Raw genomic sequence first — 19,054 nt, 5'->3', positions numbered from 1 at the left:
CTTAAGGAGGTTTGCTACCATACTGTGAAATGGAGACTTAAGGATGTATGCTACCTTACTGTGACATGGAGACTTAAGGAGGTTTGTTACCATACTGTGACATGGAGACTTAAGGATGTTTGCTACATTGTACCTTACTTTGACATGGAGACTTAAGGATGTATGCTACCTTACTGTGACATGGTAGCTTAAGGATGTATGCTACATTACTGTGACTTGGTAGCTTAAGGATGTATGCTACCTTACTGTGACATGGTGACTTAAGGGTGTATGTTGCATTTGCCTATGTATCATCGATACATCAAATCCAGTCCGAGTAACGGGTGGCATTCTATTGATCTGTCATCCGAAATACATTCATATCGACTGTCTACTAACACATGAAGTAGCTTAATGCGAACGTGAACGACGGGGCGTGTTACAACAATCCTTAATTTTAGATTTTTCTCCGTGTTCTGTAACCTGCTTAATGTCTTGCACTCTTTGCTACAATGAAAAATAATTACCTCGACAGAAATTTGGAATCGGTTGAAGATTTGTTCACGCTTGATAAAATATACTGTACTTAAAACAATATCACTGAAATGCCATCACAGAACATAACATCATTTAAAATGTCTGATTACAAAAAGTGCTATATATAAATATAGATGTGTCATACCCCAGAAACTGTTTAAGATTTCGTGACTACGTGTAGGAAAAAAAGGTATACTACATGTGATTTCATAAAAACACACATGCGATATTTCATGATTCATTGAGCATAATCATTGAAAAATCATATCTAAATTTATACGGTGTATTTCAAAGGGCTTTTCTATAATGTTCAATTTGCATTACAAGGCGAGGAGGGGGTCAAAATAAGGATACTTCACGTAGTGCTTCTCTAATTTAACATTTGCATCACCAGCCAAAACGTATTATATTGTAAGAGCCCTTCTGCAACTTAGAAATGCGTTATAATAATGATAAAATGCTTTATTTCAGGTCGATAAAACTTTGAGTCAGAGACAAGTGGTCCACAGTAAAATGTACAGTATTTACAACATGTATTGTCAACATTACGTCAACACAGACCAATTAAACTAATGTACAGTATTAACAACATGTATTGTCAACATTACGTCAACACAGACCAATTAAACTCCTGGTTGAAATAAAAACACAAACATATGTACAGTATTTACAACATGTATTTTCAACATTACGTCAACACAGACCAATTAAACTAATGTACAGTATTAACAGCATGTATTTTCAACATTACGTCAACACAGACCAATTAAACTAATGTACAGTATTAACAGCATGTATTTTCAACATTACGTCAACACAGACCAATTAAACTAATGTACAGTATTTACAGCATGTATTTTCAACATTACGTCAACACAGACCAATTAAACTTATGGTAGAAATAAAAACACAAACAAATGTCCAATATACATGTATACCAATACGACAAATGTGGACAGATCATATAGAATTATTGAAAGTTTGGTTAAAATTACAAAGGATTAATATGAAGTGTAATTGTTTACTGTAAGGTCAGTAAAGAAGGAAAAAACTAAAACAATGAAAAAATATAATTAAAAAAAAACCCGGTATCCCCAGGAGGTTTACTGGGCGGGTCTAGTGTTTAATACAGACACATTATATATAGTGATTTAACGTAATAACAAAAAAGTGTCGGTATTCAGCAAGGAGGTGCACTTACTGTACCTTTATCTAGACAACACAGAACCTGACCCATGATATAAAAAGAATATATGAGATTCGTAAAGGAGACCCTTCTCCGCCATTTAAATCTTGACATCTGACGAGAACGAAAAGCAAACAAGTATTCGAGATAGAAAACGAGAGTTTTAATTGAAATATGATAAACCAATCAATTCTAGGTAAATTCATTTCTTCGTGAATACGGCGGTGTCTCATTGTCGGCCAGCCTTGTAGATCTAACATGTCAAATCAGGCCCTCCGTTGGTAAGAGTTGGAGATAAAGGAACCAATCGGTTTTATAAGCCGTCAAGTATTGTTCAAAAATTGACAATTTAAATTTTAAATATCCTCATCATAAATCGAAGGTGTCTTTTAGAATTTATGATGAACTTTAGTGTAACCAAATTTGATATGATCGATGTATTTTATAAAATAGAATCAGTTATATTTCGAGTTTTAATTTTACTTTTTGATAGTTAAGACTGCTAATTTCCGTACAGTATTAAAGCGATACCTCGCCACAATGTCACCCTGTAGGTTCCTGTAAGTCAGTTTGATTGTGAAAATTTAATATCTGTCACTTCTTTGACAAACGTCAGTGTTAAAGCAGATTTGATTTATCAACGTTGACAGTTGTATGACCTTGACCTTTGGGGGGTTTATATGGACAGATAAATCATTATATTGTATCAAAGTGATTATTCATACGCCTGAAGTTTATGAGTGCAGATCGGTTTAATTAAGAAAGCCCCCGAGGAAGATCAAAGTAGTTCGGTATAAAAAGAACAACTGTTGGACAGACAAATTGAGAACTAAAGTCTGGTTGGTAAAAAACTTCGTAATCGACATATTGAAAAATACGAAACTATCATTACGTAGATAAATAATAGCAGAAGCGGACGAGAACCGGAAAAATTGACGAAGCTAGTTATCGACTTCAGGATTTTAAGAACTACCATATCTTGACATTGTATCATATTATAAATATTTAATAGTATTAATATCCAATGGCACGTGATGCCATAAAATAAAACAACCAAAATGCGACTAGTCTACGTCATGATGACGTAATTTGACAGAACTTAGATACCGTTAAAGTCCGTTTACGACCGAACTTGTTTTTGTTTTCATACTTTTTATAAGACGGGATTTTGGTGATTTTCCGTGAGAAACCACAAGTAAACTGACTACTAGCGCTTAAGCTTTGTAAAGAATTGTCAAGTTTATTATGATAAAAACTTTTTTGTCCCTAGTTAGAGACTTTCTCCGGTTACAACCCCTTAGATTCTGTAAATTATTCCCAATCTCAATTCAAACATCGGGGTTATCTGCCCCTAGTTAGACCGGCTACTAACCCCTTAGTTTCTGTAAATAATTTCCAGCTCCTAACATCAGGATTATATGCCCTTGGTTTGAAAGGGTTGGACAAAAGACACACACGATATTGGCACTAGGTTGAAGCTAATATTAGCTACATGTACATGTATAAGTCCCTATTCTGTATTAAAGAACTGCCCAGCTGAGACCTCACCTTGCTACATGTCCCTGATCTATAACATAGGTTCGAAGCAGACTTTTGAGAGATATGAAAACCACGTTCAATGACATCCTGTATTAGATTATCCTCTCTGAAGGATTAAACAAAACACATAAATTGAGAGTTAGACAGAGTAGAGCCAAAATGAATTAGACTGTGCCATATCATACAGCTGTTTCGTCCTTCTAGGATTCGTAAGCAACTTTAGGGACACCATATAGCTTTTTCGTCCTTCTAGAACTCGTCAGCGATGTAAGGGACGACACCAAACAGCTGTTTCGTCCTTCCAGAAATCGTCAGTAATGTTAGGTACACCATACAACTCTTTTATCATTCAAGGAGTCGTCAGTGATGGTAGGGACACCATGCAGCTGTTTGTCCTTCTAGGAGTCGTAGGGGATGTTAGGGACACCATACAACTGTTTTGTCATTTAAGGAGTCGTCAACGATGTTAGAGACACAATACAGCTGTTCCGTCCTTCTTGGACTTGCCAGCGATGCTTGTGACACCATACAACTGTTTCGTCCTTATATGACGTATCGGTGATGTTTGGGACACCATACCACTGTTTCGTCCTTAAAGGACGTATCGGTGATGTTTGGGACACCATACAACTGTTTCGTCCTTATAGGACTCGTCAGCGATGTTAGAGACACTATACAGCTGTTTCGTCCTTCTAGGACTAGTCGGTGATGTTAGAGACACTATACAGCTGTTTCGTCCTTCTAGGACTCGTCAGCGATGTTAGAGACACTATACAGCTGTTTCGTCCTTATAGGACTTGTCAGTGATGTTAGAGACACTATACAGCTGTTTCGTCCTTCTAGGACTCGTCAGCGATGTTAGAGACACTATACAGCTGTTTCGTCCTTCTAGGACTCGTCAGCGATGTTTGTGACACCATACAACTGTTTCATCCTTCTAGGACTCGTCAGTGATATTAGAGACAGTATACAGCTGTTTCGTCCTTATAGGACGTGTCAGCGATGTTAGGGACACTATACAGCTGTTTCATCCTTCTAGGACTCGCCAGTGATAAGACGTGACCAAAACTCAAAAAGCTTATTTGCTGATAATAAGAAATATAACTTATAATCGGGAAATAGCTGGAGGTGTCCAGGTGTCAGTAGTTTTCCACTCAGTCGGAGATTCATATATTTTGGTTTTATGACTAAATGACCTCTCCTCGTAAAATGTATCGAGATGGACTGTTTTAAAACCTATGTTTACAAGTGTTCATGGTTTAGTCCAATATTCAATTGAACCAATTATGAACCATAAAACCAACAACATTTTAAAATTATCATCACCGAAAAAAGATGACGATCAGGTCAACAAACTCCACACCTACTGATATGTGACGAATTTTGTAATGTCTACGGTATTCACGTGAAAAAACGTGTGTCCAGTTTTCAGGGAAACGGCTCTCAAGTTGAATAGATGAATTTAAAACATAGCTTACCTTGTGTTTGTTTTCGCGGTCATAATTCAATTTAGGATATAATTAATGTCTAGTATCGTACCGAAAATAATTACCTACCAATAATTATACATACCGACAATAATTACCTACCGATTTTAAATCTACAAAATGCACAAAAATCGCAATTCTTGCGTAATATAAAAGGTAAAAGAAAGTTTCATACCTTTTTTTTTTTTTGCTTTCTTCAACACATTATATATTTAGATCTATATCAATTAAAACAGGCGATGTTTTTGTGAGGATATATTGTAGATCCTATGTGCTTAAACATTAAAACAACATCCAGACGTGATATGGGCCTTGTGTGTGGTAACGGTGTATGTATAGAACGTTCTCTAGTTATAGCCAGATAATAGTTATCCGATGTGATTTTAATTCGACATCCCATGTCTCAGCAGACATCTGTAGCTAAAGGAATGGCTAGTCATGGCGGCATCAACGTGAGTCATCGCTAAACTGGAATCAAAGACGGAATGGACAATCCGGAAACGTCAATCGATAATTAACTAAAGACAATAAATTATTCATAAACGTCAAAACATGCTTAATAACACTCCATCGGTAATCAGCAAAAGCACAATACATTATTGATAAACTCCAAACAAATTAGAGAGAAAGGACACACATAATTAATGGTATTATTTCTCCTCGTAACATATAGATGTGTGTATTTATTTTCAAATCAAAATGAATTCGTTTTGGAATATGTTTTCTCTCGTGCGATATGAATTCAGACGTGTTCGATCCTTGTTGATATATCTACAGATTCCGTTGTCACCATCTTAGTTCTCATGTTGAGCGTGTTATTTACCACTATTTGACCTAGATGTGTATGTCGGGTGTCGCTGTGACCTAGATTTGTATGACAGGTGTCGCGGTGACCTAGATTTGTATGACGGGTGTTGCTGTGACCTATATTTGTATGGCGGGTGTCGCTGTGACCTATATTTGTATGACGGGTGTCGCTGTGACCTAGATTTGTATGACGGGTGTCGCTGTGACCTTGATTTGTATGACGGGTGTCGCTGTGACCTAGATTTGTATGACGGGTGTCGCTGTGACCTAGATTTGTATGACGGGTGTCGTTGTGACCTAGATTTGTATGACGGGTGTCGCGGTGACCTAGATTTGTATAGTCGGTGTCGCTGTGACCTATATTTGTATGACGGGTGTCGCCGATGAAGCAGAAGACGCTTACTCTGCCGGAACACCTGGTCTTATTCTACTTGTACGTTTTCAAGGTTCCACATGTAGATCTATGTTTTAGTCAATTTTGATGTAAATTTCATTTAAGTGTCGACATTCTGTGCTGTTTTCAGATACATACATGTAGGTAAACTCCCTCATTGACCTGGACATACAAACATTCTATAGAACCTGCACTTTACGCCCAAACCATATGTACTCTAAATATTGATTATTGTTTTAAATATTTATGATTTGACAGGTCATAACAACAGCCAGAAATGATTATTTAACACCTGAGATAGGTGTCCACACATCAATCTTCCAGGTGAGACATGTCATAAAATATGTTGTTCGGCATCCCCCGGCCCAATACATACCGCCTTTATTATCAGCTCTTATGACCAGTCCGGACAAGTTTCTGCCACGTTGTTTTTCTTATTAGAAAACATTGGTGGACCAATTCATAGATCTTATCTCTTTGTGAGCTGGAGATGGTACACAAGGTGGAGAAAATAATTGATAGCTAGGGTTCGAATGGTGGCAACCTCTGGTCCAGTGTTCATCTCCTACAATATCGGCTTCTTCTCTCTGTGACCCCGAGACGGAGGAAAGAGATGGGAAGTAGGAAGTTCGGGGCGAGGTGTGGGGTGTGGGGTGGGGTGTGGGGTGTGGGGTGTGGGGTGGGGTGGGGTGTGGTGTGGGGGATGTGGGATGGGATGTGGTGTGAGGTGTGTGGGGTGTAGGGTGGGTTGTTGGGTGGGTTGTTGGGTGGTGTAGGGTGGGGGATTAGTTGGGTTGGGTGGGGCAGTGGGGTGGGGAAGTGGGTAGTTGGGTTAAGGATGGGATGGAGGTGTGTGTGGGGGGGGGGGGGGGGGGGGGGGGGGGGGGTTAGGATGTTGGGTGTGGGATGGGGAATTGTGTATATGGTGCAGGATGGTGGGAATTTTGGGGGATGTTGGGTGTAGGATGGGGGAATGGGTGGGGATGTGGGAAGTGATTGATAGCTAGGGGTGGTGATATAATGATATAATTATCGATGATGAATTGTAAGATGTTTTTAATATTTGTAATGGCTATACACACAGCCGTCGTGATTTTGTCAGGACGGTCGTACACTACGGTATAATAGGAAGCTATCTTCGTGTATAGACATTCGTTGTAAACTTTTGTCGTATAAACTTTTGTCGTATATAAACTTTCATCTTGTATAAATTTTTGTCGTATATAAACTTTCGTCGTATATAAACTTTTGTCGTACATAAACTTCCGTCGTGTATAAACTTTTGTCGTATATAAACTTTCATCTTGTATAAATTTTTGTCGTATATAAACTTTCGTCGTATATAAACTTTCGTCATATATAAACTTTTGTCGTATATAAACTTTTGTCGTATATAAACTTCCGTCGTGTATAAACTTTTGTCGTATATAAACTTTCATCTTGTATAAATTTTTGTCGTATATAGACTTTCGTCATATATAAACTTTTGTCGTGTATAAAACTTTCATCTGATATAAACTTTCATCGTATATAAACTTTCGTCGTATATAAACTTTTGTCGTGTATAAACTTTCGTCGTATATAAACTTTCATCGTATATAAACTTTCGTCGTATATAAACTTCCGTCGTGTATAAACTTTCATCTTATATAAACTTTTGTCGTGTATAAACTTTTGTCGTGTATAAACTTTCGTCGTATTTAAACTTTCATCGTATATAAACTTTCGTCGTATATAAACTTTCGTCGTGTATAAACTTTCATCTTGTATAAAATTTTGTCGTGTATAAACTTTCGTCGTATATAAACTTTCATCGTATATAAACTTTCGTCGTATATAAACTTCCGTCGTGTATAAACTTCCGTCGAGTATAAACTTTCATCGTATATAAACTTCCGTCGTGTATAAACTTCCGTCGTGTATAAACTTTTGTCGTGTATAAACTTTCGTCGTATATAAACTTTCATCGTATATAAACTTCCGTCGTGTATAAACTTCCGTCGTGTATAAACTTTTGTCGTGTATAAACTTTCATCGTATATAAACTTTCATCGTATATAAACTTCCGTCGTGTATAAACTTTTGTCGTGTATAAACTTTTGTCGTGTATAAACTTTCATCGTATATAAACTTCCGTCGTGTATAAACTTCCGTCGTGTATAAACTTTTGTCGTGTATAAACTTTCATCGTATATAAACTTTCATCGTATATAAACTTTCATCGTATATAAACTTTCGTTGTTTCCGTTGTTGCTATAGATCCACGATTACAAATACAATGTCTGATATATGTATTATATTATCATTGTAGCATGAGTTATACCATGAAAGTTTGTATCCGCGAAATAATTTGAAAACTCCAAACCACGACAGAAAATGCACACGAATATTTTACGTTACACAGCGTGAAAATATAACCCAGCAACCATTTATCATTTTATTTTTCCAAATCTATTTCTGTAATTCCAATTTGTCCTCTGTCGCGTAGTGCCCTCTAGTTCGTCTGGTATAACCGGTATGGACGAACATGGCGAGACATTTTGTATGTTATAAAGTGATTTGTTAGCACTTTACCACGAACACCCGATATCAAAAGCAATTAAACTATCAAAATTCGAGAGGAAGACTTTTTAAATACATCAGTTCACAGTTATTTCGAATTAGATATGTAATTTGACATATGTCAATACCTACGAGACAAGATCGAGAGCTCCCTGACGTAAACGTGTGATCACGTGACTGTTTTATCTCCTCACACCTGGGTGAAGATCCATTTACTGTTTACCGGTTTAAACTACTGTAAATTCGACTAAACATTCAGAAACTTGGCCATGGTCTGAAACTCAAATATCTTGTTGAAACTACAAAGATACTGAAAATGCATCATTTGTGAAACTGGTGAACTGCAATCTGCATAGTAGTAGCCTTTTATCTAGGCGACCAAGGTTCAATTCACCTATCGGAAATGAAAATGTGTGGGATCACCTGCTCGACCAAGCTGGTTTTCTCTGGAAACTCCGGTTTCCTTCCATAGTAAGATCCCTCACGCGCTTCCATCCGGGTTACTAGAGTGATTTGAGCTTGTTTTGCATTTGTTGTCATTTTAACCTTGACCTTGAAGTCATGCAACTTCATGCTCATATGACCTTGTGACCTGGTCAATATATGTGACCTTGTGATTGCGTTGTCTTGCGTTTGTGTGACCTTTTGATCATTGACCTCGATATTTCATGACGGTGTGATATTGGGGAGCCTTGTGACCTTTGGTCATAGCTGACTTCTGATCACGTGACTTTCAGGACTTGAGCTGTCATTTGTTTCGTGATTCTTTCGTAACCACAATCGCAGCTGGTGTTGATTCGCTGGTTCAAGTTAACATAACTTAATCTTTTAATGATTGAAGGTAATCTATTGACATAAAGTAAATTACATTCCCCCTCGGTTTTATTGCAGCTGTATGATGTTTAAAGCGATATATATTATATGAGAATAGGAATGTCTGTCAGCATGTAAATCGTGTTTTGTAGAGTGTCATCATGCATTTTTTTTTTTTTTTTCATCTAAAGTTTCCGAACGAAAACGGAACTCTGGAATGACACTAACGCTGCGGGTTACCGACAGAGGTCGCATCATGCAGTGAAAAAAGAGAAAGTTGATCAAGCCTAGTTTGAAAAAAACCCCAACATACAATATTCCATGGTGGTCACCAGTGGGGAGGTATACTGTACAATATTCCATGGTGGTCACCAGTGGGGAGGTATACTGTACAATATTCCATGGTGGTCACCAGTGGGGAGGTATACTGTACAATATTCCATGGTGGTCACCAGTGGGGAGGTATACTGTACAATATTCCATGGTGGTCACCAGTGGGGAGGTATACTGTACAATATTCCATGGTGGTCACCAGTGGGGATGTATACACATGTACACAATAGTGACGTTCTATCCGGAATTTTAATTGTTATAACACTACTGAGTAACGTCCCGACGATCGGACCCTTTATTACATACATCGTCAGGTTTATTTGTTAAATCGTCACCTGACGTGTCCAAGTGTAAAAACGTGACACCCTCTCCCAGGTAAAACACATTATTTATTACAACCATGTATGACTAAAACTCGATATATTAAATTTGATATTTATTGATAGTATGTGGGTTTTCTGCCCTGTGCGCGTGCTCTGTGCCGTCTCGGAGTAATAGGTTGCCGTAATAATTCACAAAAGTCAATAATAGAAATTGGATATTTCTTTGGAGTGGTAGGAATGTTCTTAAAATTGGCGGTTCGTGTGTTTAATTTCATCAAAGGAATTTTGACGTGTTTTAAATCATCTTTGATAAAGTCGTTTTGTTCCCGGTGTTATGACTAAGTTTATACTAACGATAAAGGTAGATAGACCTACAACAGTAAGCACGCGGTGCTCTCAATATAATTGATAAATTGAGTACATAATAAATATGTAAAAAAATGCTTCTTTTACAGGAAAGAGTAATGAAAAATATCCTGTCCGTGCTGGGGCTCGAACTAGACACCTCTCGCTTTCTAGGCTTGCCACTGTAGTAAAGGGAAAATCCCGCTAGTCTGAACTATAATGTCCACTGTTAAACTTCTAAATACTATACTAGACGGTAATAACTGATGAAATAGTATATCCAGTTCACTGTACCTCGAATAGACATCCCTGCTGATAGAGACACAGTGTTTAACATATGTAAATATAAGAATTAAACGTTTGTGAGATTCTATATTTTACCGCCATCTTCTGTATTATGCAACCTAGATTGCATTTATATCCCAATAAAACAATAAACACACGTTACTTTGTCCAGCAATCTAATTAAAATTAGACTTGTAATTTCCATTCTTCTACGATACTCTAAGATACACTCCTTCCTTCCTTCCTTCCTTCCTTCCTTCCTTCCTTCCTTCCTTCCTTCCTTCCTTCCTTCCTTCCTTCCTTCCTTCCTTCCTTCCAAGAACCAACATATCCTGGAACCAAATCCCTGGTAACAAAAAGTTTGCCCCTTCAGTGGACTCCTTCCAGTCCTCATTACGACCAGTGACTTCTAAGGAAGACACCACTAACTTGAACTGCATATATATGTTTTAAGTATCAGCTAAGCTGTCTCATAGGGAGCCATAAAATGTCTTACTGATTTTAAATTTTAACTGGCGGTTCGGACATGTATACTATATCGCTGGAACAGCACACCACAGGGCCAGCTCCTGTTCGGGCGGCGGCGGCGGCGGCGGCGGCGACGACGACGACGACGACGACGACGATATTCTAAACATGAACACAGAGATTGTTGGGGATTAATCATCGGCAAATTACTTTCATCACTTGAATCTTGTTTATTAAGCTTACTGATTATTTTCTGTGCGTGGTAAGTGTGGATCAGAAAAAAATGGTCAGAAAGTTTCGCCAGAATCCAAAAAGATCCAGGCCGTAAAAACCTGGCACATATACTATTTGTATCAATACACATGGGCTGTGATGTATCTGTGCCAAGTCTCTGAGCGTGAGACTGGTGTAAGTAACTTTCTAGGGTTTTATTGTGTCATTGTATTATATAGTTATCTTTTTAAAAATCGGAACTGAATACTTTTTTTTTATGTAAAAATAAATAAATAGATAAATAAATAAATTTTTTTAATATAAATAGATAAATAAATGATTATATAGTTATCTTTTTAAAAATTGGAACTGAACACTTTTTTTCATGTAAAAATAAATATATAGATAAATAAATAAAAAATATTAATATAAATAGATAAATAAATAAAATATATAAATATAAATAGATAAATAAATAATTTTTTTTTATTAATAATCACATCTCAAATATCACCACAGGCTAGGGGGAAATGGAAGAACTTCGCCTAGTCTGTGATTTTGTTTTGGCATTTTTTTTTTCATTATCATTTTCTGGGACTAATACAGAATGTTCTATACAAGATACCATTCAACGAATTCTTGCCGTTAAGAATTTTGAGTAAGATAACCACATCGTATAAATCGGCTTTGTATTTGTCAAAGGGTTTATCGTTTCCTTGAAGTCCTTATAAATCAAAAGTTGAACTTCATCGACATTTCAATAAAAAGCATCACTAAGAAACGAGCTCTTGCGGTAAACAACCCCCGGCGGTAAAAGTCACGTGACTTCAGTGCTATATTTCACCGTACCTATATATATTTAACTAAGTCCTTGGTCTAATTGTACACACGAGCGTCGAGGAGGTACAGAAGCTAATTGTATCACGATTCTGCCTCTCGGAAGGTTTTCAAAAATTCAACAGGATACCGGATTGAAACTTAACTACAGCCTCACACGAAACCCACGTGATCCACTGTCGGCAATAAATAGACGTTTTCACTTGTAGCGACTTAAATATTTGACAAAATCAACATATTTAGATCTTTCACTCTTTAAGTCTACATATAGTTGACCTTTTATCAGTTGGTCCTAATTACGTGCGCCGTCGTCATGCAGTCTTAATGTGTGTTTTCTGCACGTGCACCTTTCTGTCCATGTAAGCAAAATCAACAGTAAAAATAACAAATTAACCAACTGGATGTTATCACAGGATTCCGGAATGAATGTTTGATTAATTTTGGTTCGTTTTTGTTTTTGTTTTTACGTCATCACAGCAATCAGGATACTGAGAGAATTGTTTTGCTTTAGTTTTCAATTGTTTAGGGTTTATGTGTTTGGAGGGCGGGAGGTATAAGTGAAGGTTGTTTTGTTATAGTTTGGACTAACATCATGTGATAAACACTGAGCTTTCTGATTGGATAACTGTAAATGTATTGACTCAATAGAAGGTTCTATCATTGGGCAAGATACTTTACCCTTATTGGATGTTCATGTACATGTTTTAATAAGGTAGGCACCAGCTAACACAAGGAGATTTGAGGGGCGAAAAACAAACACGCAAACAATGGAAAGAAGGATAAATTATATGTAAATTCTGTAAAATACGAGTGTTCAGTTCGGTTATAGAGAGTGCACGTACTCGGGAAATGTTTACATTTGTGATATATATTTTTTACACTATATAATATTAGAGCATTTTTCTAAATAATCTATTTTTGATATGCCTTTTCTGGATCTTAAGACCAGTTAACAATATACATAATTGGTAGCTGTTGTCATGGGTTTATAAAAACACTGACAGATCTAAGATCGTAAACTGCAATATACAGGGTGTATTAGACTCTGTTTTTCCCAGACAGTAATCTGTATTTTCCCTCGCATTTTTTCCCTTCTCAAACACACTTAATTGAAAAGGTGTCTCTCTACTCCGCCTAATTAATTACTGTCAGAAGATGGCGAAGGGACCATCTTGCCATGGGCGGATAAAAGTTTCCGTCAACCAGATCCTAATTTAGTTGAACCGTGATAGGGAAGGTAGATAACTCTCATGTAATTAGAGCATCTGGTGTCTGCGCATGCGATACGTATGTCACTCGTGTATCGACTACTACGTGTCGGCATGTGCAGAAGCTCGTGAGCGGTAGAAAGATAGCGAACACATATGGAAGTCTGTTTGTAACTATTTCTAAACACTGATTTTTAATTCGGTGAGCTTGACTTGTAGCATTTGAATTCCGAATATTTTGATGTTGTTATTAAATTAAAGGATTTTTTTTGAAAGTTTGTAGCGAACTATAGTCTGGGAAGTCGTCGAAACTCTATGTCTTTTTGTTAAAAATGACGACTTTTTATATTCGTGACGCAATTTGCAGACTTTTACAGAGGTGTCAAGCCTACGACCAGCGAGAGACAACAAACAATCGGGTCTTTCCGGCAATAATCGGAAATAAGTGAATGCTTTCAGGAAACAGTAATATAGTATTTTCCCGCCGATTTCTAAACAAAACAAAGTCCGTCTTGATCGAAAAAGTTGGGAGAACTTTAAATATCTAGCATTCTGTAAAATGATATGTCATTAATTGCTCAGAAGACTCGTGTGCACGTTATCAAGACCAACACTCTATACATGCTAGAATGCTATTCTATTACTGTTTTTGTTATTATACGTCCATTATGGACTTAAGGGGGAAATCGAATATATACCACCAGTCTTAATCCATCAAAAAAGCGCAGACAGTTTTCTAGAAAAAACTACTCCAGTGAAATTGGATACAATGTTAATGTTTGTGCTGGCGAAGGAACAATACACCGGTAGGATTAAGTACGACAGTCTACATATATACCTAGTTTATAGGTGTTCGTAGTGTTTCCTGAGCACTTCGTTAAACAAAAGTAAATGCCCGGAAATTACTGGATAAGGCATAAATGCTGGAATAATTGTTTTAGACGAAAGTAATTTGAGAATTTCACCTTGACGAGGACAGGCGGCATAAGTTAAGCATACATGCTTCTATCAGTTCGCCGCGGTGTTCGGCAGAGATAATCAATATGGATGCTGATTGGTTCTTTTTCATGTAACTACCCCGCAGCAACTGTCATGCATAATTTAAAACGAAATGCAATAAAATTGACGTTCGCGGGCAAATTAGACAAAAACATGGAAGTAGAGGTGGGTTTTATCATTGAGCCTAGCTAATCTGGAAGGTTTGGGCGATCTAGCTTACGATGACTTGTTTTGAGCACGTTCTTTAGGCATCCAACATCAAGCCAGCTAATACACATTCCAATGGCAGTTAAATTGATGTATTGATGGGGGAGATGCGAATGAGACTGGAAGGGAAGGAACGAGTAGGAAGGTGGGACGTAGAAAGACAGAAAGGAAGCAAAGGAATGAACGAGTAGAAAGGTGGGAAGCAGAAAGACAGAAAGGGGAAGCAAAGGAATGAACGAGTAGGAAGGTGGAAAGCAGAAAGACAGAAAGGGGAAGCGAAGGAATGAACGAGTAGAAAGGTGGGAAGTAGAAAGACAGAAAGGGGAAGCAAAGGAATGGACGAGTAGAAAAGGGGAAGAAGAAAGACAGAAAGGGGCAGCAAAGGAATGAACGAGTAGAAAGGTGGGAAGTAGAAAGACAGAATGGGGAAGCAAAGGAATGAACGAGTAGAAAGGTGGAAAGTAGAAAGACAGAATGGGGAAGCAAAGGAATGAACGAGTAGAAAGGTGGGAAGAAGAAAGACAGAAAGGGGAAATAAAGGAAGGAATGAAGGCGACACAGGAACGATCGGAGGAGAAATAACGAGAGAAGAGAGATTAAAATGACAAAAACCGAGATTATTACTAAAGTCACGTAGAGCGCTTTAATTTCAGTCACGTGAGTGACCATGGAGTCAAGAATGGCGTGGGAAGTTATTTGAACTGACCGTAATGTGGAACTGAATCATTCGTCCCTACGTTGATAGATTTCCATTTGTTAACCAATGCACATGGGCTTGTCAAGTTTCTAATACCCGGAATACAAATAAACCCCAGGGTCCAAGATCACTAACCTCACGGTACGGCCTCAAGTCAGACTAGGGTTATTTCATTTTCATTCCGGGTTTTAGGGACGTGTCAAACCCATGGTTTTTTTTATCAATATATTGTCGAACTAAGATTGGTCTATTTTTATAATTTACCGAACAAAAATTGGTTTCTATCAATACATTGCCGACCTAAAATTTGTTTCTATCAATATATTGCAGACCTAAAATTTGTTTATCATTACATTGCCGAACTAAGATTGGCTTCTATCGGTACATCACGAACTAAAATTGGTTTCTATCAATATATTGCCGAACTAAGATCGGTTTCTATTCATACATTGCCGAACTAAATTGGACACTTCCTATATCCGTATCGGTTTTTGTTTCTCGGGAAGCTAAAAAAACCGGGCAGATCTGTACTATCGTGGTTGTGTCCTTGGTCAAGACACTTTATCCTGATTGCTCTGGATGGTATGCGACGGGCATCCCATATGATGCTCAGTGTGGTAGTCACTAACTACTACAAGGAAACCCACCTCAAAATCACCCTCTCATGGGTCGATAAAACCAGCTAACAAACAAATAATCCAGAAATCGCCGAGCTAAGGTTGTTGTTTATCATTTAACGTCATGTCATTAAAATCTAACATATCTTTAAACAAATAAAACCTATTACATGTAATAAGACTCACATTTCCCCCCAAAATACACCAGTCCTACATAAAACAACACAAGTGTTATAATTACGATTCTCGCTTTCATTTAGAAATGATTCAATTACTCTATGTGATAGTTTCAGAGTATTTTTAATTGAGAAGTTTCATAAGAAACAGGATGACTAGAAATAATGCATACCGAGTTGTCTGCCCTTTGTGTTCTATGATAACCTTGGACTAACTAGTATTGCCAGCCGGAAGTATATGATCGGTCCCTGGAGTCAGATCGGACGTAAACATGCTGTAAAGCCGTCCTGTGCGTGGGCCTTTAATAATTCAGCAGGCCGCCCGATAGCCCGTCCGCGCTGAAATCTGCGTAATTTCGTTTCCAGTAATTAAATCAACGTTATACACCTCTTCTTGCCAATTATGTCTTTGGTAGCAGTTATTGTACATTATTAATGAGGGACTTGATGAGACTGCGGAGGTATTCGATTTCTTAGTGAGTATTTCAGCGGCGAATCACCTCGCGGTAGGATTTTGATTAGTACAAGTCGATGAAGGCACCGATGCGACATTGGTATCGCCGAAAAAAATGGCTGCCACTTTTGGTGAGAGTGAAGACACTTTTTACCAGTATACCAGACATGGAAATTGATTGTTTATAACTTGTAAATAGTTCCGTGATACTTAAAGGAAAATAATGATCTCCTAAAGTCTCAATATAGAAACAATCTATTTTTGTCTGTAGTAAAATTGACTACTTCAACTACAATTCGATAGTCCGGATATTATTCACCTGATTTGTGTTTCTCTTTATCTTCCCTGTTATGACGTCAATCTGATGAAATATACATTGGATTTAGCGCTAACAAGAACATAGCCAAAAATAAACGTCAAAAGTGCGAACCTGCTTTCTAGGAAAACGATTAATTGGCGTTGAACTCCAAAAAATGTTCAAACGAATAATTAATAGGCATATTTCTACTTGTTTTGTGCGAATTTTGACTATTCTGTCCTGCCGTGCAATTTATAACGACTGTAAATACCATAACAAGGCCGGTCAATGCTTATATTTACCTGTACATTTCTAGTCCGAATGTACTGTTGGATCGTACTATCTACAATCGTTTGAAACACCGCCGGTATACAGAAGTTCCGGGAAAATATCATTGCTACTGATTTTCGCCTTCAGTCTCAATTCACCTATATTGTCACGTGTAACGACAAACCTCACCCACAAATCAACTATATTGTCACGTGTAACGTTAAACCTCACACACATATCAACTACTAGTATATTGTCACGTGTAACGTTAAATCTCACACACAAATCAACTATATTGTCACGTGTAACGTCAAATCTCACACACAAATCAACTATATTGTCACGTGTAACGTCAAACCTCACACACAAATCAACTATATTGTCACGTGTAACGTCAAACCTCACACACAAATCAACTATATTGTCACGTGTAACGTCAGACCTCACACACAAATCAACTATATTGTCACGTGTAACGTCAAACCTCACACACATCACCTGTAACGTCAAACCTCACACAAATCACGTGTAACGTCAAACCTCAGACACAAATCACGTGTAACGTCAAACCTCTCACAAAAATCAACTATATTGTCACGTGTAACGTCAAACCTCACACAAATCACGTGTAACGTCAAACCTCAGACACAAATCACGTGTAACGTCAAACCTCACACAAAAATCAACTATATTGTCACGTGTAACGTCAAACCTCACACAAATCACGTGTAACGTCAAACCTCACACACATCACGTGTAACGTCAAACCTCTCACACATCACGTGTAGCGTCAAACCTCAATCACAAATCAACTATATTGTCACGTGTAGTGTCAGACCTCACACACAAAACAACTATATTGTCACGTGTAACGTCAAACCTCACACACATCACGTGTAACGTCAAACCTCACACAAAAACCAACTATATTGTCACGTGTAACGTCAAACCTCACACAGATCACGTGTAACGTCAAACCTCACACAGATCACGTGTAACGTCAAACCTCACACAGATCACGTGTAACGTCAAACCTCACTCACAAATCAACTAAATTGTCACGTGTAGCGTCAAACCTCACACACAAATCAACTATATTGTCACGTGTAGCGTCAAACCTCACACAAAAATCAACTATATTGTCACGTGTAACGTCAAACCTCAGACACAAATCACGTTTAACGTCAAACCTGACACAAATCAACTATATTGTCACGTGTAACGTCAATCCTCACACAAAAATCAACTATATTGTCACGTGTAACGTTAAACCTCACACACATCACGTGTAACGTCAAACCTCAATCACAAATCAACTATATTGTCACGTGTAGCGTCAAACCTCAAACACAAATCAACTATATTGTCACGTGTAACGTCAAACCTCACACACAAATCAACTATATTGTCACGTGTAACGTCAAACATCATCCACAAATCAACTATATTGTCACGTGTAACGTCAAACCTCACCCGCAAATCAACTATATTGTCACGTGTAACGTCAAACCTCACACACAAATCAACTATATTGTCACGTGTAACGTCAAACATCACCCACAAATCAACTATATTGTCATGTGTAACGTTAAACCTCACACACAAATCAACTATATTGTCACGTGTAACGACAAACCTCACACACAAATCAACTATATTGTCACGTGTAGCGTCAAACCTCAAACACAAATCAACTATATTGTCACGTGTAACGTCAGACCTCACACACAAATCAACTATATTGTCACGTGTAACGTCAAACTTCACTCACAAATCAACTATATTGTCACGTGTAACGTCAAACTTCACTCACAAATCAACTATATTGTCACGTGTAGCGTTAAACCTCACACAAAAATCAACTATATTGTCACGTGTAACGTGAAACCTCACACACAAATCAACTATATTGTCACATGTAACGTCAAACCTCACACACAAATCAACTATATTGTCACGTGTAACGTTAAACCTCACACACAAATCAACTATATTGTCACATGTAACGTCAAACCTCACA

The sequence above is a fragment of the Pecten maximus genome, chromosome 17, assembly GCF_902652985.1.
Source record: "Pecten maximus chromosome 17, xPecMax1.1, whole genome shotgun sequence".
Lineage (NCBI taxonomy): Eukaryota > Metazoa > Mollusca > Bivalvia > Pectinida > Pectinidae > Pecten > Pecten maximus.
The sequence above is the reverse complement of the archived record's forward strand: the minus strand, read 5'-3'. Positions refer to the sequence as shown.